Source organism: Pseudophryne corroboree, chromosome 4 (assembly GCF_028390025.1).
Source record: "Pseudophryne corroboree isolate aPseCor3 chromosome 4, aPseCor3.hap2, whole genome shotgun sequence".
NCBI lineage: Eukaryota > Metazoa > Chordata > Amphibia > Anura > Myobatrachidae > Pseudophryne > Pseudophryne corroboree.
Window position 1 is genome coordinate 568,297,985 of NC_086447.1, and position 24,182 is coordinate 568,322,166.

General features: G+C 38.8%; 1 pseudogene; it reads left to right on the forward strand.

Annotated features, from left to right (window-relative positions):
* Positions 1–4,399: 4,399 nt before the first annotated feature.
* Positions 4,400–4,518, forward strand: LOC134913136 (5S ribosomal RNA; annotated as a pseudogene).
* The last annotated feature ends 19,664 nt before the right edge of the window (positions 4,519–24,182 follow it).

Here is a 24,182-nt window from a genome sequence, read left to right on the forward strand (position 1 = left end):
AAATACGAACGATAGCGGAAACTCTGGAATCACTGATGAGAGTTCACGAAATTTATAGTGTGAAGAAAAAGATGGATCTGCTGCCAATGTTAGACAGGGGTAAACTCTGAATCAGTGGTGAGAGTCCACAAAAATAGATAGATAGGAATAAGAAAGAAATGGGGAGCAAATAGACGTGCCAAAAGAGGCCCTTACTGACAATTAGAAAATTAATCCAAAATGAACATTTCTAAATAACTAATACCAGTTAATGGCATATAATGGAGATAAGCAGGCACCTGTGCTGACTATAGAAAAACCAGATGGATTATGGTCAGATTTTTCACAACAGAGATAAAGATAACAGAGTATCAAAAACTGTAATGTAACAGAGATGTTTCTAATGCCAGATACAGACAAGTCTCAATAATTGAGCCCAAGGAAAGAAGAGATAATAATGTAACTGATACTCAGTCTGTGAGTACAAATAGTCAGTATGCAGGAATATATTGCAAGTTTAAACACAGTCAAATTGTGGATAAACAATGCTAGGGAAAATTAGATAAACGTATAAACTGATGCTACACACAACTTGCTCCACGAAAATAATAATTAATTATATAGGGGTTTCACAGGGGAGAAAAAACACATGAAAAGGGATTGAAATTGCAATGCTGGGGGTGAGTAAGCCAATGCACTGATATTACCAGCAGCGAGTGTTAGATGAGAAATCCCGATCCTGATGTGTGGAGTTTCCGTCACTGAAGGGGATGCCCGTGGTGGCCGTAGGGGGAAAGCACCATACGCAGGTGACTGCTGATGTCCCGTGTCTGTGAATGACCTGAATGACAATCGTTGGGGTAAAGTCCTGTTGATGCGGCAGTGGATCCCCGTTGATGAAAGCGGAAGGTGCGGCCACGCTGAAGGGATGTGCGGTGCAGGCGGGAGCTGGTGTCCTCGTGCGGCAGTCAGTCTCTGGAGTTGAGAATGGGCAGCCGCAGGTGAGCAGTGAGATTCATGCAGCCGCACGAATCGGGTGAGGGCGGGTGCTTCAGGCAATAGGGAGATGGACAATCCGAAGTCAGGAACAGTCTCGGTGGTGAAGCAGGATGATTCAGCAGGGCTAAAAAGGGCGCAAGGCAGCGGTAGTTGTCGATGTATGTATGGCACTCAGGAAAGAGAAGGCAGTCGGTGGAAGATCGGAAGACGCATTTTACCCGTCAGCCGGGCTTGATCACTTCTTGTTGTGGGTGCTTATCAATTATGCTAGACAGACACTATATAAGGGAGATGTGGTCACAATATCATTAATTCGCCCTCTATAGGAAAAATAAATATAATATAATATATAATATATCATATCTATATATTGTATATCATACCTATATGGAGTATCTAAAAATAAATAGGAAAATATAATATCAGATGAATGAGAGGGAAATACCTGCCCATTAAGTTATAAATATAAGGATTAAGCAGATATAAGAGTAAATGAAACAAACAATGACTCATGAATTTAATAATTATTGATAACCCGCAGGGTGATGATAGATAATGAAATGTTGTAGTAGAAGCTGACAAGAAATTATTTTGCAAAGGTAGAAAATTATATAATTATAGTAATGATTATATAAATTATATAATAATAGTAATGATAATAATAGGTGGAGGACATACAGCCCTTGATAGGGATTGTGATAAAAAATCACTGACAATAACTATAACAATAGAACAATAAAGAGGGGTAGTGTATGTGAGAATTAAAACAATAGTGATATGTGTGTAAGATCCAAATTAAAGAGTTGTGATGTAGGTCACTGGAGATGACTGTGTAATTGAAGAAAAAAAGGGGGGGGGGAAGGGAGCAGAAGTAATCTGTGTAGTGAATAAATAGGAGAACAGTATTAAGAGATAAAACAAAGATATGAGGAAATAAGGAAAAATGGAAAAAAGGGAAAAAAAGGGGGAGGGGAATTGAGTACTATTAGTAATCGGGGAATAAACAGTTACAAATGAGATATAAATAAGAATAGGATATAGGACAGTGATGATCCAAGTGAAATGGGTAATACGTTAGAGGAAAGGATGTGGTGAAATGAAGTGAGAAAAGGGTAAAATGTTGGGGCATATGTATTGGGGCAATAAAAATGAATAATGCAAAATGTTTGGGCATATGTATTAAGGCAAAAGAAATGAATAATGCAAAATAATACTGGAAAAAGAAGGGGGTGAGAGAGAGAGAGTCTGTGCCCGCTATAATCTGTGAATAGAAACTGTGTCCAGATGTGTATGTCAGTAAAAGTAAAGTAGATGTACAATGGCAGATTAATAGAAACTCAGTCAAGGCAGTGATGTGAAATGAGGATACATGTGTTATATGAGAGATAATACTAAGATTAATTAATGCAAATACGGCTCAGTTGTGAATACTGAAGAATGATGAAAAAAAGAAAAAAGAAGAAGAAAGACCAAAAGAAAAGAAGAGGGGAACCAGTAATTGAATGTATCTTTATAAAAAGACACTGTAGTTAATGTACTTATTGAGACCCATTGGTTTTAGTCCTCCCAATCTGAATGTCCACTCACTTTCTTTTTTAATGAGTTCTTTGCTTAGGTCACCTCCACGTATACCTGGATGGATTTTCTCAAGCCCAAATGCACGTAACTCATAGGGAGAATCATGGTGTTGAGCGTGAAAGTGTCTCGCTACAGATGACAATTTCTTCGCTTTTAATAGGTCTGATGAAGCATTCCTAATGGTTCCCATATGCTCAAGGATTCTGGTTTTGAATTTTCTTGTGGTCATACCAACATACCGTTGATTACAACTGCAGATCAAACAATAAACCAGACCTTGTTGTCACAATTGAAGAAATGTCGTAAGGGGATGTCTCGTCCCCATCTGTCTTGTACTGGATCTGTTATCTGAATCTGAGGGCAGGCTCTACACTGGCCACAAGGAAAAGATCCTATTACGGTTCTGGATTTGATGGATTTATGCGTATAGTGACTCTGGATGAGCATATCCTTCATATTCTTTGATCTTCTCCAACTTATTTGAGGGGTGGAGACCACGAGGGATGATAGGTCTGCATCGAGGTGTAGGACCGGTAGGTGTTTCTGAATCGCCTTTTTGACATGATGCCATTCCGGGCAGAAAGTGCCAACAAATCGGATTTTAGAATCATCACGGTTAGCCTTAGGTTTATCTTGAAAGATCAGAGTATCTCTTTTAATTTTGAGAACAGAATTTTGGGCTCTCTTTAGGGCACGTTTACTGTATCCACGGGCTTGCAAACGCATCGCGAGTTCACAACTTTTTTGTTTGTACACGTTGTTCTCTGTACAATTACGCCTAAGTCTAAGAAATTCCCCTTTAGGAAAATTCTTGATAGTGGGCGGAAAGTGTGAGCTTGTTTGGTATAAGATGCTATTCGTAGCAGTGTCTTTCCGAAAAAGTTCCGTGACCAGTGTCCCATTGTCTGCTTTGTAAATGTTAAGGTCCAAAAATGATACCTTATTTTTACTTATTGTATGGGTCAAGAAGATATTGAGATTATTGTCATTCAGAAGGTTGATGTAATCTAATAGGAGCTGTTCATTGCTGTCCAAAATTACCAGAATGTCGTCTATGTACCTGAGCCAAGTCAAAATGTGTGTGTGTACTCCTGATTGTTGTCACAGAACACTATTGTTTGTTCCCACCAGCCGAGGAACAGGTTGGCGTAGGTGGGGGCACACGCTGCTCCCATAGCTGTCCCTCGAATTTGTTGGAAAAATTGATCATTGAATGTGTTTTTTCTCCCCTGTGAAACCCCTATATAATTAATTATTATTTTCGTGGAACAAGTTGCGGGTAGCATCAGTTTATATGTTTATCTAATTTTCCCTAGCATTGTTTATCCACAATTTGACTGTGTTTAAACTTGCAATATATTCCTGCATACTGACTATTTGTACTCACAGACTGAGTATCGGTTACATTATTATCTCTTCTTTCCTTGGGCTCAATTATTGAGACTTGTCTGTATCTGGCATTAGAAACATCTCTGTTACATTACAGTTTTTGATACTCTGTTATCTTTATCTCTGTTGTGAAAAATCTGACCATAATCCATCTGGTTTTTCTATAGTCAGCACAGGTGCCTGCTTATCTCCATTATATGCCATTAACTGGTATTAGTTATTTAGAAATGTTCATTTTGGATTAATTTTCTAATTGTCAGTAAGGGCCTCTTTTGGCACGTCTATTTGCTCCCCATTTCTTTCTTATTCCTTTCTATCTATTTTCATGGACTCTCACCACTGATTCAGGGTTTACCCCTGTCTAACATTGGCAGCAGATCCATCTTTTTCTTCTCACTATAAATTTCGTGAACTCTCATCAGTGATTCCAGAGTTTCCGCTATCGTTCGTATCTCTCTACTACCATACCACACTGGAAACGCCCAAAGCCATCTGATCTTGGAAGCTAATCAGTGTTGGGCTGGGTCAGTACTCCAGTGGGTGACCCTTGAGGAAGACCCAGTGTAGTAGAGCTCATATTGGTCCATCATGCTCAGAGTCTAACACTGACAGCAGATTCACCTTGCTATCTTATCTCTTACTGCTTTTTCTCTTATTAAATTGGCAAAACTACAATCTTCAGTCTCTAACATTTCAGCCTTACAACTGTTTCAATTTGGATGAATACGGGGCAAACACATATTGGCAGCTCATTTGTCTCCAGAAAGATTTATGTTAACTTCTTAAAGCACTTTTAATATACTTTGGCAGTCGGAACCTATTATGCTATTATTAGCATTTAATTGTTATTAATTGAATTATTATTTAATTTATCTCAATTTTTTTGTGTTATCAAGTATCAGCATTTATTTGCTAGTTACTTCATTACATCATCTGATTGTTACCATATTGACCACTGACTATCTTTCATTCCATGATACTAATAAAAGTTACATTTTATATTTATATTTATCTTTAATATTTCATACATAACATTATTTAAAAGTAAAGAGTGCGCCCACAAAAGAGTCTCTTTTTTCTCCATACTGTTGTTGCTAGCAGCCCCATTAACTCAGGGTACACCACCAAATTATGATTAGAAAACCATGTTTTCTTTATAGTTTTCATTTTGGTAAAACAAAATGATACTCTATACTTATTTTACACCGGTGCGGTACCTCTCCAAATATATGACATCATAGATAGGGCAGAGTACACAGCCTCTGATTTGATCCACGAATCCACCGGGATTCAGTTCCTACTCGCATTAGATATCATCCGTACTGCCAGAGGAACTATAAATTATAGGTACATCCATGCGCTAGCAAACTTGATAGATAATATCACTGAGATGTATAATGACACCTTTAGGTGTATGGGCAGGGAGTTACAAGCTTACAAGACAGAGCTGGTCCAGCACAGGATGGTTCTGAATTATGTCACGGCCGTGACGGGTGGGTACTCTGTCACTTTGGCAACTCAATATGGCATGAAGTGCTGTATGTATATTACGAATAGCACTGACGACCCCATGGAGATCATCGATCAAAAGATGGATGAGATCTTACAGCTGAAGTGGGAGTTCCGGAGGAGACACAATATTACCCTGACAGCTGTGGGTAATGAATTGACTGGCTGGGTCTCATGGTTAAACCCACTCACATGGTTTTCTGGATTGGAAGAGTGGGTGCAGAATGTAATTGCAATTGTAGGAAAGTTTCTCCTGTGTATCCTAGGTGTCGTCATAATTATTGGTTTGATATTTAGGTGTGTACGAATTCTGACGCGGCGCAAGCACAGCACAAATTTGATGAGTCTAAGGAGTGAGGGTGTTGTTACAGCAGCAGATTTGATTTATGATCCATCCATAGAGGCAGTGTTATGATAAGGATTGCAAATGAATTTCATGGCCTGTTTCTTTCACCATTTTTCTCTGTTTCCCCCTTTTACCCAGAAAACATCCAACCGGAAAAGATGTCATGCCTACCCAATGTTTATGTGAATGTATTTTTATATACGTGTCTTATCTTCATCTCTGCAACCTCTAGTTAATGTCACACATAGTCGACAGGTGTTATCCACATATACTAGCACTCACATATGTTCCCCCTCCATGTATCATCAACTAAACGTGCTCCCCATTTGTTGGTATTAGAAGCCGAAGAGGCAAGGGTTAAAAGCTCTTGCCCGAACGAAGAAGGATTTAATGTATACTTCGCAATACCTCAAAGCTTACTTAGAACATATACAGCATGATGATACATGCCCCTCAGACATTGATTCATACATACATACATGCTTTTTACTATCTCACTAGGCTATACATTTCCCACTTACAACTCTCCCCCTATCATCCAAACTTGTATATATTGTGTAGATAATATTTTCTGTTTAGTAGTTAAGTGTGGCAGTTATTGATGACTGCCAAAGGGTGGTCTGTCGAAGTTGAAAATATTATAGCCATACACATCACGGACAAACTCTACACAGATGGCCTCCATGCGCGTACTTGTGCTGCCGTGCGTGCGCATGCTCGCAAGCTGCACATAGCCGCTCACGCGGTAGTGCGTATTAGCGCGTGGTATGAGTAATTACGGTAGCATTTGTAATCGCAAGGAAAAGCCACAAAGGAAAAGCCATCTTCAGTCTCTAACATTTCAGCCTTACAACTGTTTCAATTTGGATGAATACGGGGCCAACACATATTGGCAGCTCATTTGTCTCCAGAAAGATTTATGTTAACTTCTTAAAGCACTCTTATTGTACTTTGGCAGTCGGAACCTATTATGCTATTATTAGCATTTAATTGTTATTAATTGAATTGCCATTTAATTTATCTCAATTTTTGCGTGTTATCAAGTATCAGCATTTATTTGCTAGTTATTTCATTACATCATCTGATTGTTACCATATTGACCACTGACTATCTTTTATTCTATGATACTAATAAAAGTTACATTTTATATTTATATTTATCTTTAATATTTCATACATTACATTATTTAAAAGTAAAGAGTGTGCCCACAAAAGAGTCTCTTTTTTCTCCATACTGTTGTTCCTATCTATGATGTGTCTATTGATGATGTGTTCATAATGGGTATGAGTATAAGGAGTCTGAGTGCTACGGTGAATGTCTTTCATTTTATCGTGCACTAAAGTTATGACCTCTGGTAGTACCCTTCCAATATAACACAATCCCTCAGAGCTCGGAGTCAGCCACTTGTACGCTTTCCTCCCACATATGAAATAGGCATCATCTGGGAGAACATACGGGACAAAATGTAACAACACCATGTTGCAAATCTTCCAGGTGAAGAAACCAATCCCCAGTTCTCTCATCTGCTTAGTACAAGTATCAGGCTGGATGATGTGGGCACAATACCCTGGTGACACTTTTCCAACCCACATGGACTTGCTCCCACGTGTATACCTATACTAAAAATACCTCCCACTGTTGGCTATCTTGCGTACAAGTTCAGAGTCAATAGGCATCCTATCAGCTCTGTGTGAGAAGGTCATTGTCTCGTTATTCCAGGTTACTTCCCAATTTCTGGGTTTTCGGAAATTGGAGACATTAAAGCATATTAGTGATCTATCTACATGATACTGGTGGAGCTTCAAGCTAGGGGGCCTAGATATATTGAATTTCTTGTCCACCGGTCTCCCACCCCGTAATTCGAGTACCTCATCTAACGTTAAAGGATATGGCACTAATCCCGACTTACTCTGTCCTTGAGGTACTTGTGAGCACACCCAGCATTCTGTCTGGTTTAAGACCTTACCCACTAATTAATGGTAATCACTCAACGGATGTCGGTCCATATCGATATTACTGTTGGACTGACATCTCTGGATGCACCCATCTTCGACTATGTTCTCGCAATATTTACAAATACAATATTCATCAGACAATAACCCCTCACATTGTCTCCGAGCACCGTGACTACCAGAGCACTTACTGATACCAGCCTTTACTCGAGTGATGTGCTGCTCCTGAGATCCTACAAATTCGTACTCGCCATCAGAAAACATTCCAGATTCTTGCTCGACTTCTCTGGGACCCTCACCAAAACAAATTGTACTGAGCAAAAACAGAATTACTAGCAGAACCCGAAACGCAGTCTCTTGTGATAGATCCATTTCATTAGGGGAAAGGAGGAAAATAAGGAGGAGAAAAGAAAGGAAAATGCAGGGGGGGGTGAAAAAAGAAAATCTTGTGACAACCGTCCTTGATCTCGTTGCTCTCCGCACTCAGGTGCCGTTCAACAGTCCTGCCTCTCAGCTTTCCTGGAATAGACTCTCTAGTGATATGATGTTCTCTTCACCTTGCTCTTTGTCATGAGTTTTCTCCGGGTCAGCAACCTTCTTGCAGTGGGACGAGTAGACCCAAGTCTCTCTTTTGGTGACTTTTAGTGCTGTTGTGCTGGTTAACAAGACTTGGTATGGTCCTTCCTACCTGTCTATGAGGCAACCGGAGCATAAGAAATTTTGAATCTTCACATAATCCCCAGGCTCAATGTCATGACAATCACTGTTCGGTAGGTCAGGAATCACCAACTTTAGATTTCTCTGTTGATTTCTCAGCTACTGGCTCATCCTAACCAAATATTTCAAAATTTTTCATTATTGCACTTCAAATCATCCTGGGGGTCTATCATTACATGTGGTTGTCGACCAAAAAGAACTTCAAAGGGTGATAAGTTAAGCGGTGACCTGGAGTGGTTCTGATGCTGTACAACACTAGTGGCAAAGCTTCTGGCCACAGCAATCCAGTTTCAGCCATCACCTTGCTCAGCTTGTTCTTAATAGTGCTGTTCATTCTCTCTACCTTTGCACTCGCCTGTGGCCGGTATGGAGTATGCAGCTTGCTATTAATTCCCATCAGTTTGCACATGACCTGAAAGACTTCACCTGGAAAATGGGTTCCCCTATCACTTTCAATCATTCTAGGGATGCCATATCTGCACACAAATTCCTGCATGATTTTCTTTGCAGTGAACGTAGCAGTATTTGTGGCAGCATATTTTAAATTCCTACAGGGTGGCAACTGTATGAAGTCGATTTGTATTACCTGAAAAGGTCCGTCTGTAGGAGGGATATGGGATGGCTCCATTGGTATTGCCTTACCAATATTCTTCCTCAAGCAAGTAAGACATGTCATTGCTTTCTTACCTGCATGAGAAGAGAATCCTGGCGCACTCCAGTAGGCTCTTACCAGTTTGCACATACCCTCTTTGCCCAGATGAGTCATACCGTGTGCCGCCTCAGCTAGACTTGGAAGATATGCTCTGGGGGCCACTGGCTTACCATGTCCATCTGTCCAAAGTCCTGAGGACTCCTGACCATATCCCTTCTCCTTCCAGACTGCCTTTTCCTGTAGGGAAAACAAATCTTGCATTTCAGTTTACTGTTGTGTGTTATCAGTTGTGTGAAGTAGAACATCTGTGGAAAGCGAAAAGAGGGGAAATTAAAAAAAATAAAAAGAAAATGTCAGGTTTGCGTTCACCATCAGGCTGTCACACCATCATGCATATTGGTGTCTGTACACAGTCTCCCTTCACCAGTATTCTCATTCTCCACCCTTTGTGCATGACCAGGCACACTGCAGTAATACTGGTGTCATTGTGCTGGTGAGATATACTGGTTTGGGCAGAACTCTGAAGGACCAAGTAGGCATGTGGTGTTTAAACTGTAATCGTGTCCATGTATTGTACCGTCCTGTCATTGACCGTAAGATGAAGAGGAAACTTGTGAAGAAAAATAAATAAATCACATAGAAGTTAGTGACAAGTAAAGAAGATTTTATATAAATTTGACAACTGGATTGGGCAGTACGGGGAAGTTATTCTCTACTTGGTCTACTCCCCTTAAAAAAAATTATATGTGTTTTTTTATCTCTACTGGGTCTATCCCAGCCATCAATCCAGTGTCCTGTCCATCCCAAATTCATAGAGAACCCGGTGTCTGTGAGATAATTTCCTCTACCTGTGATGGACATGAATCTAGAACAGTGAAATGCAACATTAGACTTTGTGGGTAACTAACATACTTTGTACTTCCGGAGCGGGAGTACATCATATGTATTTCATATCTAACAAAGCTCCTGTTAAGTTAATCAGGGGCCATTTCTTCTAGAAAAAGAAGCAAAAGTTTAGAGGCCCCATCTTAACCCCAGCAAGTTTTGTCAAAGGGTAATGTTGCATTTATTCCGTTCTTCCCATTAACCGAATCTGTGTTTTCTATATGGCTTGTGATTCATTACTCTATGTTCCTTGGTCCCATCTATGTGTTTAATAATGTGGCTTGTGCTTTCTGTCTAGGGGGTCTATATTGACTATGTGTCCTACTACTCCTACAATCTCTGGCAAAATGCCCTTCCTTCCTATAAGTGTAACATAGTTTTGATATTTTCCAAACATCAAGGGTCTGGGGTTTAGGTAGATGGGACTTTGCTGTACGAGCCTGTATATTTTCAGTCCTCAGCCTCTCCTCCTGTTGTTCTCTGCATATAGCGATATTCCTGTAATGTTCCATAATGCACTCTATAAGATTATCTACTGTGACCCCTCTCCAATTTGGCAAAGAGATTTGCACCCTGGCCCTCAATGCCTTATTGAGCCCGTCCATTAACACAGAGACAGCCACCTCCCTGTAATTCTCATCGTTCCCTATATCCAATACCCCAGTGTATCTAGCCATTATTTTCAAAACCCTATGGAAATATTCAGATGTCATCTCATTTTCTCTCTGCTTTATGGAGAAAATTTTGCTCCACTTAACAGTAGTGGAGAAGTGCAACCCTAGTTGTATGTTAATTCATTCCATATTCTTCTGATTGTGTTCGTCAGTCATAGGACCATCCGACTCTAATTTACAATCCATAATGCATTTTTGGGTGTCAATATTAGGGGGTAGGCATGCTTTCAAGAATGTCCACCAATCTTTGTTTGCCGGTTCATGGGTATTACCCAGATCCCTGATAAACTTCTGACATCTGGCTAAATGCTTCTGGGGATCGGGGAGTTCTGAAATGATTGACCGTAGCTCTGATCTGGACCACGGGCAATACATTGCATTATTCCTGGTGAGGGTTACTCCCTGACTATCGGTTCTCCCATTGGGAGTTACTATTTCCAAGACAGGATGCAACCCAACCATTCCAATCCTAATCTGTTTACTGTGAGGTGTTAATGTCTCTGTGTAATGAACAGTCTCACACTTACCGATGTCTGGTATCTCACCAGTCCTTTCAGTGGAAGACACTGTTACTGCTCTTACTGAAAGGACAGGGCCCACCTGAATTTCTTGTAAGGCGACTGCCTGGATGAGGGCTGAGAGTGGGATGGATGCCTCATTTTCCTCTGACCTATGACCTTGGAGAGAATTCAAAACAGGATACAACTTGCAAGGGTTAAGGTTAACACATTGATTATGCATTTTTTATCATGTACAGATATACCATTGATTGTAGCCATTTCCTCCCCTTCGACCTGTGTCAGTAATGGTGTGTTCATGCCCACACTCCTGCTAGGTTTGGAACTTGCTGTGTGAGCCAATTCCCTCTGCACATTCCTTTCTTGCTGCCACAAATTCACAGTCATTATGTCTGATCCTTTGTTTCCTAGATTTGATAAGACATATTCTAATCTTTACGTTCTGCAGTACCTCTGGCTCAAAGCTGCCCATCCTAGGGAATGATGCCCTATCTTCAGCAGTCATATGTACCCATTCAGAACGAAAAGTCTCTGCGTGTGGACCATATTTCCCACACATAATAAACCTCCCTGACCCCCTGGGCTGCGGCTCTTCAGCCTGAACCCTGGCTACAAAACGCCCACCACTTGTGCAATTGGATCCCATCACAGACTTTTTCCTTTTACACGAGAGAAGAAAAAAGAATTGCCTTAAAGTGGTGCACAGTGGTACATGTAAAACATAACTTTTATTCTTTATTATTCTTTAAAAAAAACTTGCAAAATATAAAAAACACATACAGGTAAAGACATTAGAAAAAGAGTTTAAAAAATAATTTCCTGCGCACTGGACGTCCGCCAGACAGTAAATTAGTGTGACTATCTGTTATAGTGTATCTATCTTCTTATATCCGCATTGATTCGTCATACATGCTATGCAGTATCAATGTTACCTAATGGAAAGTAGTGTGTGTATAGCACTGTTGTAGTTTAAAATATTCTCAATGAGATATATGTGTTTGAACACACTGTAGAAGTATTGTGTCTTTACGGCCAAAAGTACTAATTTACACACTAATTTACTGTCTGGCAGACGTCCCGTGCGCAGGAAATTATTTTTTAAACTCTTTACCTGAATGTTTTTTTTTATATTTCACAAGTTTTTTTAAGTATAATAAAGAATAAAAGTTATGTTTTACATGTACCAATGTGCACCACTTTAAGGCAATTCTTTTTTCTTCTCTAGTGTATATGATTCTATTTTTTGCCTCGGTAGCACCCCCCATTATAGGATATCCATACTAAGATATCAATTGGAACTTAAGGGGGTCTCTCTGTTATTATCCAATGACTTGTGCGACCTTTTTCTCCCGCATACTTTTTCCTTTTACGCAATCCCCAATGCACGACACGAATAGACGGTGAAAGTTGTCAGAGTGCTTTCACCCACTCCTTCTCCGCTGATGTACCACGACTCACTCCATTAGTGACCACCGCGTACCCAGTGAGGCGCTCAAACTGGCTTCTATTCAATGGAATTTTTAAGAGTAACTTACCTTTTCCAGTGAATATCTACCGTTGGAGATATTCCTGAGAGAGACCAGCGAAAACTCCCTATACACTTATACACAAATCACGCTTGCGTATGCTCTACACGGCGCTAATGGTACCGCGGTTTTGCACAAAAAGTTTGCACAAGGGTATCAAGTTGCTCCACGTATTGCACCCACAAACGCACCGGTCCAATCGCACAGCGTATAGGTACTTGTTACCTATCCGCTCTACGACCACTGGAGTCGAATATGCAAGCTGCGCTCCTCAGCCAGAGCGTAACAAAAAACCTTTACTTCAGTCCACAATTCTTTACTATACAATGCACAATTCCCTATTACGCTGCTCTGCAAATCTCCTCACGATTTGCATATTTCACTATCTGTATTAACGTGAGTCAGCCGCCTCACGCCGCCAAGCCTCCACTTACTTGGTGTCACCAACGGGATCCCGAATTCCCGGGGTTCAATACACTCACTCCAACTTTCAGCTCACACAAATACACAGTGTTTTTCTGAACAGAAAAAAATTCCACTCTCTCTGATTGGCAGCTTTACCCCAGAGGCAGTACAGTTTAGACAAAAGCTTTTGAAATTGGAAAGTTATATGCTATTTGTATTAAAAGTGTACTATCCCACTTTATTTGATCAATTATCATGTGATTCTATTATGCCCACGCAACACTATGCAAGCTTGCGTAATCACTCAACGTGCGTACCTCTATGCCATGTGTGTAACCCTGCGCCAAGTGCATGTTTTTGTATGCTGTCCTCATGTTCCTTACCCCGTGTAGCAGCATGTGTACATAATAAAAACCACACAACTTCTATATATGTGAGCAATAAAACTAATATCGCCCACTAAACACAACCCACACTGGTTCTATGTAAATCATAATGACTAGGCCAGAACTCTGTTTTGTGTTTTACAATTACGCCCTTAATATACTATATCAAATTTATCTATATAGCAAACCACTGTATCTGATTTCAAACAGATCTAAATTGACCTAATAATCTATACCTGTGGCAACAATATGTGAGAGGGTATGCAAAGTATCGGTACGCCCTGTGTATGCTTTTTTGTGCCAAAAATTACACAGAGATAATAAACAGCTTTCTTCCTGTCTCCGGGTTTCACACCAGCATCTCTTAAGACTGCTGTTACAGACGTAATCTAACAACACAGAATAATAGGGTTTGAGAACACCCAAGCAACCAGAAAAAGGTTTATCTTAAGATGCGTCTCCACCCATTGTTGATAGATCAAAGTCTGTTCTATTAGCTGCAAATCTGCGAGTATGTAGTGAACTGGAGGAGCCCCCAATTGTGAATGCTGATTATTTTATAGGACAAAAAGCAATACCATATTTCACCAAAGTTCAAGCTGCTGCGGCTGCTGTATTTAATCCTTAACCTCTGTACTGTTTACACACCTTACATACACAAGATCGTACCGTTTACGTACCTACGCCGAATGGATGTAGTAAGTACACAGTTTGCGTACACAGGCCTATACACAGATAGCACAATGCAGCAGCCCGAGTGGCTGTAAATACACTTTAAACCTTAGCAGGAAAAGGGACACGACACCAAATTGTATTTTAAAACTATGTTGGGGTCCAACCCACCAGCGGTTATTTACTAGAAGGGGGTTACAACAATAATACTATACAATAAAAGAAAAGGCTACAGTCAATGCTACATATGTTTGTTCGCCTGCGCTACCCGGTCCGGTCCTCAGTCAATCAAGGTAGATGACCTTCAGAGATTGTGTCTAACTGGGCCTGCAGCTGGCCTTTTATACATTTGTCCAAAACCTAATACAATGGAAACTGTAATCTCTTCATCCATAGGTCAATGGGCTGGTCATTTACAGTACAGGAGGGGCCATAGGTTGGTTTGAGTAGGTGGGCGATGTCTGTTCCAGGTGTACTTGCAGTTGGTCTCCACTGGGTTCCCGCCGAATATCAAAGTACAGTAAACACAGTATAATATTAATATCCTATTCCTGCACATAACTATGTGCAGGAGCATGCTATCTTCTGCAAACTGCTACCGGAATGTTGCCCTTAAAATACCCTACAGTTGGATACCAAACAACACCTTATAACCTAATGCTGTCCCCTCATATCCTGTAAAGGTGAATCCCTTTGTTGTTGTACCTTTTAAACAAGTGTAACTCGCTGGTGTGGTGTATGTAGACTATGTGTAAATTGTGCGCTATGTGTATTAAATATGAAATGTGTCTTTGTGGCTTTTCCATGCGATTACAAATGGTACCGTAATTACTAATACCACGTGCTAATATGCACTACCGCGCAAGCGGCTATACGCAGTTTGCAAGCATGTGCACGCACAGCAGCACAAGCATGCACACGGAAGCCATCTGTGTAGAGTTTGTCCATGATGTGTATGGCTGTAATATTTTCGACTTCGACATAACAAAGGATTAGCATCAGATATAAAAATAAAAGACATATGCAGCACATTGAAACACTTACTAAAATTAGCCTTAATCGACTAGTAGTAATTATATTTTTAATAAGCAAAGTATTTATTTAGCAAATACTGATTTATATTAAAAATGTGCACCATTGATAAACATATAATTAGTTGCACTATAAAAATACAATAGTGGTGAGTTCAGTGCACACTAAGAGCAGCTTATTAGTAACACTCCCTTGAAGGTTTCCTCTACCCTTCACCAAAAGTGCATATAAAGTAGAAAAACGGGGATATTACTCAACTAGCGCTCCTTGGTACTCTATTCTTTGTTGATTTCCATCAATTGTTACCTTGTTGCAGAGGGAGATTGTATCAATATGCAAATAAAAAGTTTATATAGTGAAGTATAGTTTAATACATAAATAATAAAACAAAGACAATTTTTCGAAAACATTCAGAACATAAGCAGTAGCCCTTTAAGTGGCAGTCCATTGAATGCCCAATTTAGAGAAGAATTACGAGAGATATTGGAGCTGAAACAGTTCAAATTTATCATGAAAGTCTGTGGGAAAAAATTCCCGGGATATCCCCACAGGCAAGCAGCTAACCAGGTAATCACCTCTGTTTTCAGCAGAATCAGAACGCCAGATATCCACCAACGCATTTCCACCCTTTTGCTAGGGTCTTTTTCAAGGTGCAAATAACAACTGACAATGGCCCTGCTTTCCTGGACATTTAAATCCATTCTAACCAATCCCGGCACTCCGCCCTCAGCTGATCCCTATACAGCCATTAGCTAATTGTCCCATGGTGCCATTGCTGGGAGCGAGCATTTCTAAGATCTACATCATGCATAGTCATGATGGCCGTGACTCCTACGTTGTCCGCATCTTGTTATTGTTATGGTAACCCGAACTTCCTTCTCCCGCTGACGTCACTTCCCGTACATCCTCGATCGTAATGTTCAAGATAATGGTTCTTTTCTTAACACATAAACATAGAGAAGTCCGCTTCTTCTTCAAGGTCCATTGGTTTAATATATAAAAGTTGTATAGCAGAAATAACATTTAAAATCCTTTGACTAAAGCGTCACGTCACTTACGGTGACGTTTTAGTAGTAAACATCCGGATGTCAAATTCTATAATAAAAGATATATATTCAGTGTAAAATACATAAAACGTAAACCATTACCCCTGATACATATCTAAAACCTATTCCAGATTAAAAACTAAAGGAACCATTTGACTTCAAAATCGGCATTCAGGCCCTCTGGTTTGAGGGTCCCTAATTTATATATGGCCTTCATTTCAGCTGTAGCCAATTGCCTATCTAAGTCTTTTCATCTCCATGATCCCTTATATGTCTCAATCCACAAAAACGTTTAATGCCTGATGTGCAGCTATTATGTTGAACTCTAAAGTGCTTGGAAAGTGCATGAGTGGTCAGTCCCTTCTTTATATTTCTTAGGTGCACACCTATTCTTGTCTTAAGGGGTCTAGATGTGCGACCCACATACCACAGTCCGCATGTACACTCTAATGCATACACAACATTAGAAGTGTTACACGTAATAAAATCATTTATTTTAAACAACTTCTTGTTAATATTTAATTCAGTAGTTTTGCTACATTCTCCTTTTATTTCCCTACAGCCTAAACACAACCCACATCGAAAAAAGCCTTTTGACTTTATCGTACACATTGGCTTTTTTGGAGGTTGTGTACTTTTCACCAGGCATGTTTTGATTGTGGGTGCTCTTCTAAAGATACATTTGGGATTTTTTGGTAGTAACGTGCCTATCACTGGGTCTTTTCTCAAAATCCCCCAATGTCTTTTTAGTGTTTTTTCCACAATTTTGTACTGGCTGTTAAATGTAGTCACAAATGCCCAATCATATTTTGAGGTAGTTTGTGCATCTTTATTCTTCTTGGGCTCTAATAATATTTTCCTGTCTATACCTGCTACATGATTTTTAGTCTGTTCTAAGTTTTCAGCAGTGTAACCAGAGGCTTCGAATTTGTGTTTGAACTCTTCTGCCTGTGTCTGGTATAATTCTGTATTTGTACAATTTTGTTTTAGACGTCTAAATTGTCCATCTGGAATTGAACCCAGCCAGTCTGGATGGTGACCGCTTGAGACTTGAATATATGCCCCTGAATCTGTTGGTTTATTTAACATTTTGGTTTGTAACTGCCCCTGTTCTAAAAACACTGTCACATCTAGAAAATTCATCATTTCTTTACTACTTTCATAAGTAAAAACAATTTTAAGATCATTACTTTTTAAATAACTAAAAAATGAATTAAGACTTTCTACACTTCCTTTCCAAATAAAAAAGACATCATCTATATACCTTTTCCAGGACACTAGGTTTGCTCGATGGGGACAGTGGTTCCAGATGGTAGTTTCCTCCCACTGTCCCATAAAGATATTAGCATAACTTGGAGTGAGCCTGGTGCCCATGGCTGTGCCGACTTCTTGCTGATAGAACGTCCCATTAAAAGAAAAATAATTATTCTCTAAAATGAACCAAACTCCTTTTTTAATAAAATCTTGTAAGGGTTTGTCTAGTCCGCTTTGTGTTAATGCTTTAGATACTGCCTGTAGGCCTTCTTGATGTGCAATAATAGTATAAAGTGAGCGAACATTGGCCACTACCATAATGTATCCTGCCTCCCAATTTATTTTTTCAATAACATTAAGGAAGTCTCTAGTATATTTCAGGTGTGATGGATATTTAGCTACTAATGGCTGTAAGTAGTGGTCAATGAACTCCGATAAATTGATGTTATCGACCCAATACCGGATACGATAGGCCTTCCGGGTGGGTTTACTGGGTCTTTGTGTACTTTAGGCAGAATATAGAGGACTGGAATTACTGGTTCATTATTAAACAATAATTTTTCCTCTTTTTCCTCCAATGTACCATTTTGTTCATATTCTTTCAATAAAATACCTAATTTATTGAGTATTTTGTTTGTGGGATCCATCCTTAACTTTCTATATGTTTCTCCATCACTTAATTGGCACATTACTTCTGTATCATAGGCCTCCTTTGACATGTTAACTATTCCCCCCCCTTTGTCTGTGGGTTTTATGACTAAATACTCATTCCCTTGTAAACTTTTAAGTGCCTTTCTTTCCTTAAAAGTAAGATTATTTCTTGGTAGCTTAGTATCTATTTCTCGTAAATCATCTGAGACTAATTTGAGAAATGTTTCTAAGAAGTTTCCCCTCATATGAGTGGGATTAAAGACCTATTTTGGTCTAAAGGGGGTTGCCTCTATTTCTTTTGGTTCTACATGGTCCTTATTCAGAAATAATTTTTTTATACTGAATTTTCTTATGAATTTTTGAAGGTCCACAAATCTACTAAATTGATTCAGTCAGACTGAAGGGGCAAATGTTTGCCCTTTTTCGAGAGGAAAAATTTCCTCTTTCTCTAATAAATGGGTGGTAAGGTTGAAAATCTTAATTTTACCATTATTGATAACGTTTTCATTTTGAATTGAGGATTCAGGTATGGGGAGGGGTAGACATTTCCTCCTTTTTTCCTCCTTATTTAACTTTTACTTTTTTCTTTTATTGGGTTTTCCTCCTCTACATCCCTTTCTTTTTACCTTACATAGCCTTGTCTCCTCCCCCTGGATATAAAAGTAGAAGATTCTATACCATCCTGTAATATTTCAAATCTGTTTTTCATTTTAAATTCTCTATAGGTCCAGACTTCCTCTCTATACTGATATTTTGCCCTGTATGGATGATAGTTTCTTCCATCTCTCTGGTCATAATTCCATCTTTATAATTCTTTCTTCTCCAATCTGTATTGATATTTCTCGGTCGGTATATACTGTAGTATCCCTTTGATTATGTGATAGTGGCCTTAAGTGGGGATCTGTATATCTATCACCACTAGGGCTCTTCCTTGATCTTTGTTGTACAGGATCTCTACTCATCCTTCTCTTACGTATAGCTGAAATAACATTTAAAATCCTTTGACTAAAGCGTCACGTCACTTACGGTGACGTTTTAGTAGTAAACATCCGGATGTCAAATTCTATAATAAAAGATATATATTCAGTGTAAAATACATAAAACGTAAACCAGTACCCCTGATACATATCTAAAACCTATTCAAGATTAAAAACTAAAGGAACCATTTAACTTCAAAATCGGCATTCAGGCCCTCTGGTTTGAGGGTCCCTAATTTATATATGGCCTTCATTTCAGCTGTAGCCAATTGCCTATCTAAGTCTTTTCATCTCCATGATCCCTTTATATGTCTCAATCCACAAAAACGTTTAATGCCTGATGTGCAGCTATTATGTTGAACTCTAAAGTGCTTGGAAAGTGCATGAGTGGTCAGTCCCTTCTTTATATTTCTTAGGTGCACACCTATTCTTGTCTTAAGGGGTCTAGATGTGCAACCCACATACCACAGTCTGCATGTACACTCTAGTGCATACACAACATTAGAAGTGTTACACGTAATAAAATCATTTATTTTAAACAACTTCTTGTTAATATTTAATTCAGTAGTTTTGCTGCATTCTCCTTTTATTCCCCTACAGCCTAAACACAACCCATATCGAAAAAAGCCTTTTGACTTTATCGTACACATTGGCTTTTTTGGAGGTTGTGTACTTTTCACCAGGCATGTTTTGATTGTGGGTGCTCTTCTAAAGATACATTTGGGATTTTTTGGTAGTAACGTGCCTATCACTGGGTCTTTTCTCAAAATCCCCCAATGTCTTTTTAGTGTTTTTTCCACAATTTTGTACTGGCTGTTAAATGTAGTCACAAATGCCCAATCATATTTTGAGGTAGTTTGTGCATCTTTATTCTTCTTGGGCTCTAATAATATTTTCCTGTCTATACCTGCTACATGATTTTTAGTCTGTTCTAAGTTTTCAGCAGTGTAACCAGAGGCTTCGAATTTGTGTTTGAACTCTTCTGCCTGTGTCTGGTATAATTCTGTATTTGTACAATTTTGTTTTAGACGTCTAAATTGTCCATCTGGAATTGAACCCAGCCAGTCTGGATGGTGACCGCTTGAGACTTGAATATATGCCCCTGAATCTGTTGGTTTATTTAACATTTTGGTTTGTAACTGCCCCTGTTCTAAAAACACTGTCACATCTAGAAAATTCATCATTTCTTTACTACTTTCATAAGTAAAAACAATTTTAAGATCATTACTTTTTAAATAACTAAAAAATGAATTAAGACTTTCTACACTTCCTTTCCAAATAAAAAAGACATCATCTATATACCTTTTCCAGGACACTAGGTTTGCTCGATGGGGACAGTGGTTCCAGATGGTAGTTTCCTCCCACTGTCCCATAAAGATATTAGCATAACTTGGAGTGAGCCTGGTGCCCATGGCTGTGCCGACTTCTTGCTGATAGAACGTCCCATTAAAAGAAAAATAATTATTCTCTAAAATGAACCAAACTCCTTTTTTAATAAAATCTTGTAAGGGTTTGTCTAGTCCGCTTTGTGTTAATGCTTTAGATACTGCCTGTAGGCCTTCTTGATGTGCAATAATAGTATAAAGTGAGCGAACATTGGCCACTACCATAATGTATCCTGCCTCCCAATTTATTTTTTCAATAACATTAAGGAAGTCTCTAGTATATTTCAGGTGTGATGGATATTTAGCTACTAATGGCTGTAAGTAGTGGTCAATGAACTCCGATAAATTGATGTTCTCGACCCAATACCGGATACGATAGGCCTTCCGGGTGGGTTTACTGGGTCTTTGTGTACTTTAGGCAGAATATAGAGGACTGGAATTACTGGTTCATTATTAAACAATAATTTTTCCTCTTTTTCCTCCAATGTACCATTTTGTTCATATTCTTTCAATAAAATACCTAATTTATTGAGTATTTTGTTTGTGGGATCCATCCTTAACTTTCTATATGTTTCTCCATCACTTAATTGGCACATTACTTCTGTATCATAGGCCTCCTTTGACATGTTAACTATTCCCCCCCCCCTTTGTCTGTGGGTTTTATGACTAAATCCTCATTCCCTTGTAAACTTTTAAGTGCCTTTCTTTCCTTAAAAGTAAGATTATTTCTTGGTAGCTTAGTATCTATTTCTCGTAAATCATCTGAGACTAATTTGAGAAATGTTTCTAAGAAGTTTCCCCTCATATGAGTGGGATTAAAGACCTATTTTGGTCTAAAGGGGGTTGCCTCTATTTCTTTTGGTTCTACATGGTCCTTATTCAGAAATAATTTTTTTATACTGAATTTTCTTATGAATTTTTGAAGGTCCACAAATCTACTAAATTGATTCAGTCAGACTGAAGGGGCAAATGTTTGCCCTTTTTCCAGAGGAAAAATTTCCTCTTTCTCTAATAAATGGGTGGTAAGGTTGAAAATCTTAATTTTACCATTATTGATAACGTTTTCATTTTGAATTGAGGATTCAGGTATGGGGAGGGGTAGACATTTCCTCCTTTTTTCCTCCTTATTTAACTTTTACTTTTTTCTTTTATTGGGTTTTCCTCCTCTACATCCCATTCTTTTTACCTTACATAGCCTTGTCTCCTCCCCCTGGATATAAAAGTAGAAGATTCTATACCATCCTGTAATATTTCAAATCTGTTTTTCATTTTAAATTCTCTATAGGTCCAGACTTCCTCTCTATACTGATATTTTGCCCTGTATGGATGATAGTTTCTTCCATCTCTCTGGTCATAATTCCATCTTTATAATTCTTTCTTCTCCAATCTGTATTGATATTTCTCGGTTGGTATATACTGTAGTATCCCTTTGATTATGTGATAGTGGCCTTAAGTGGGGATCTGTATATCTATCACCACTAGGGCTCTTCCTTGATCTTTGTTGTACAGGATCTCTACTCATCCTTCTCTTACGTAAATTTTGGGTATTTTGTTGTATCCTAGACCTAACAGGACTGTATATAATTGGTGACATACAATCCTCATCCATATTTTCCTCCTCATTATCCTCCTCTTCAGTTTCTACCTCATTATTATCTTCTCTTTTCTTGTCCCTGTTAAATTTTCTTACTTTTCTTTCTATTAGTAATTTTTCATTTTTCTTCAAACTTATCTCTATCTGTTTTTCTAAATCTTTAAATTCTTGTAATTCTTTGAATGGGTGGATTAGTGTTTTAAAATTAGTTATCTCTACCTCTAATTTGGTTAATTCCTGCTTCCTATCGTGAACTATCAAGTCCATTAAGGATGTAGAGCAGGTATTTAGGATCCTATCCCATTCAGATTTAAATTCTTCACTTGCAGTAGAAAAAGATGGAGTCTTATGAATGAGTAATCCTTTAGGAACCATCTGGTGGGAGAGGTATTTTTCAAGAGGTAACATCTCCCACCAGATCTGGTTCTCTTTCAACAACACATCCTCCATTTTCATCAACAAACTTTCTAAGTTTTCATCTACAAGAACTGTAGCGTTTCCCTCCTCTCTAAAAACATAATCAAACTTTGATTTTCTATATTCCCTTAACTTAAACATATTTGCAGCACAGTATCAACACTTAAAGTGAAAAAAAATCACAGTATTAAAATACAATAGTGGTGAGTTCCGTGCGCAATAAAAGCAGCTTATTAGTAACACTCCCTTGAAGGTTTCCTCCACCCTTCACCAAAAGTGTATATAAAGTAGAAAAATGGGGAGATTACTCAACTAGCGCTCCTTGGTACTCTATTCTTTGTTGATTTACATCAATTGTTACCTCGTTGCAGAGGGAGATTGTATCAACATGCAAATAAAAAAAGTTTATATATTGAAGTATAGTTTAATACATAAATAATAAAACAAAGACAATTTTTCAAATACATTCAGAACATAAGCAGTAGCCCTTTAAGTGGCAGTCCATTGAATGCCCAATTTAGAGAAGGATTACCAGAGATGTTGGAGCTGAAACAGTTCAAATTTATCATGAAAGTCCGTGGGAAAAAATTCCCGGGATATCCCCAGAGGCAAGCAGCTAACCAGGTAATCACCGCTGTTTTCAGCAGAATCAGAACGGCAGATATCCACCAACGCATTTCCACCCTTTTGCTAGGGTCTTTTTCAAGGTGCAAATAACAACTGACAATGGCTCTGCTTTCCTGGACATTTAAATCCATTCTAACCAATCCCGGCACTCCGCCCTCAGCTGATCCCTTAACAGCCATTAGCTAATTGTCCCATGGTTCCATTGCTGGGAGCGAGCATGTCTAAGATCTACGTCATGCATAGTCATGATGACCGTGACTCCTCCGTTGTCCGCATCTTGTTATTGTTATGGTAACCCGAACTTCCTTCTCCCGCTGATGTCACTTCCCGTCCATCCTCGATCGTAATGTTCGAGATAATGGTTCTTTTCTTAACACATAAACATAGAGAAGTCCGCTTCTTCTTCAAGGTCCATTGGTTTAATATATAAAAGTTGCATAGCAGAAATAACATTTAAAATCCTTTGACTAAAGCGTCACGTCACTTACGGTGACGTTTTAGTAGTAAACATCCGGATGTCAAATTCTATAATAAAAGATATATATTCAGTGTGTAAAATACATAAAACGTAAACCATTACCCCTGATACATATCTAAAACCTATTCAAGATTAAAAACTAAAGGAACCATTTGACTTCAAAATCGGCAGTCAGGCCCTCTGGTTTGAGGGTCCCTAATTTATATATGGCCTTCATTTCAGCTGTAGCCAATTGCCTATCTAAGACTTTTCATCTCCATGATCCCTTTATATGTCTCAATCCACAAAAACGTTTAATGCCTGATGTGCAGCTATTATGTTGAACTCTAAAGTGCTTGGAAAGTGCATGAGTGGTCAGTCCCTTCTTTATATTTCTTAGGTGCACACCTATTCTTGTCTTAAGGGGTCTAGATGTGCAACCCACATACCACAGTCTGCATGTACACTCTAGTGCATACAGAACATTAGAAGTGTTACACGTAATAAAATCATTTATTTTAAACAACTTCTTGTTAATATTTAATTCAGTAGTTT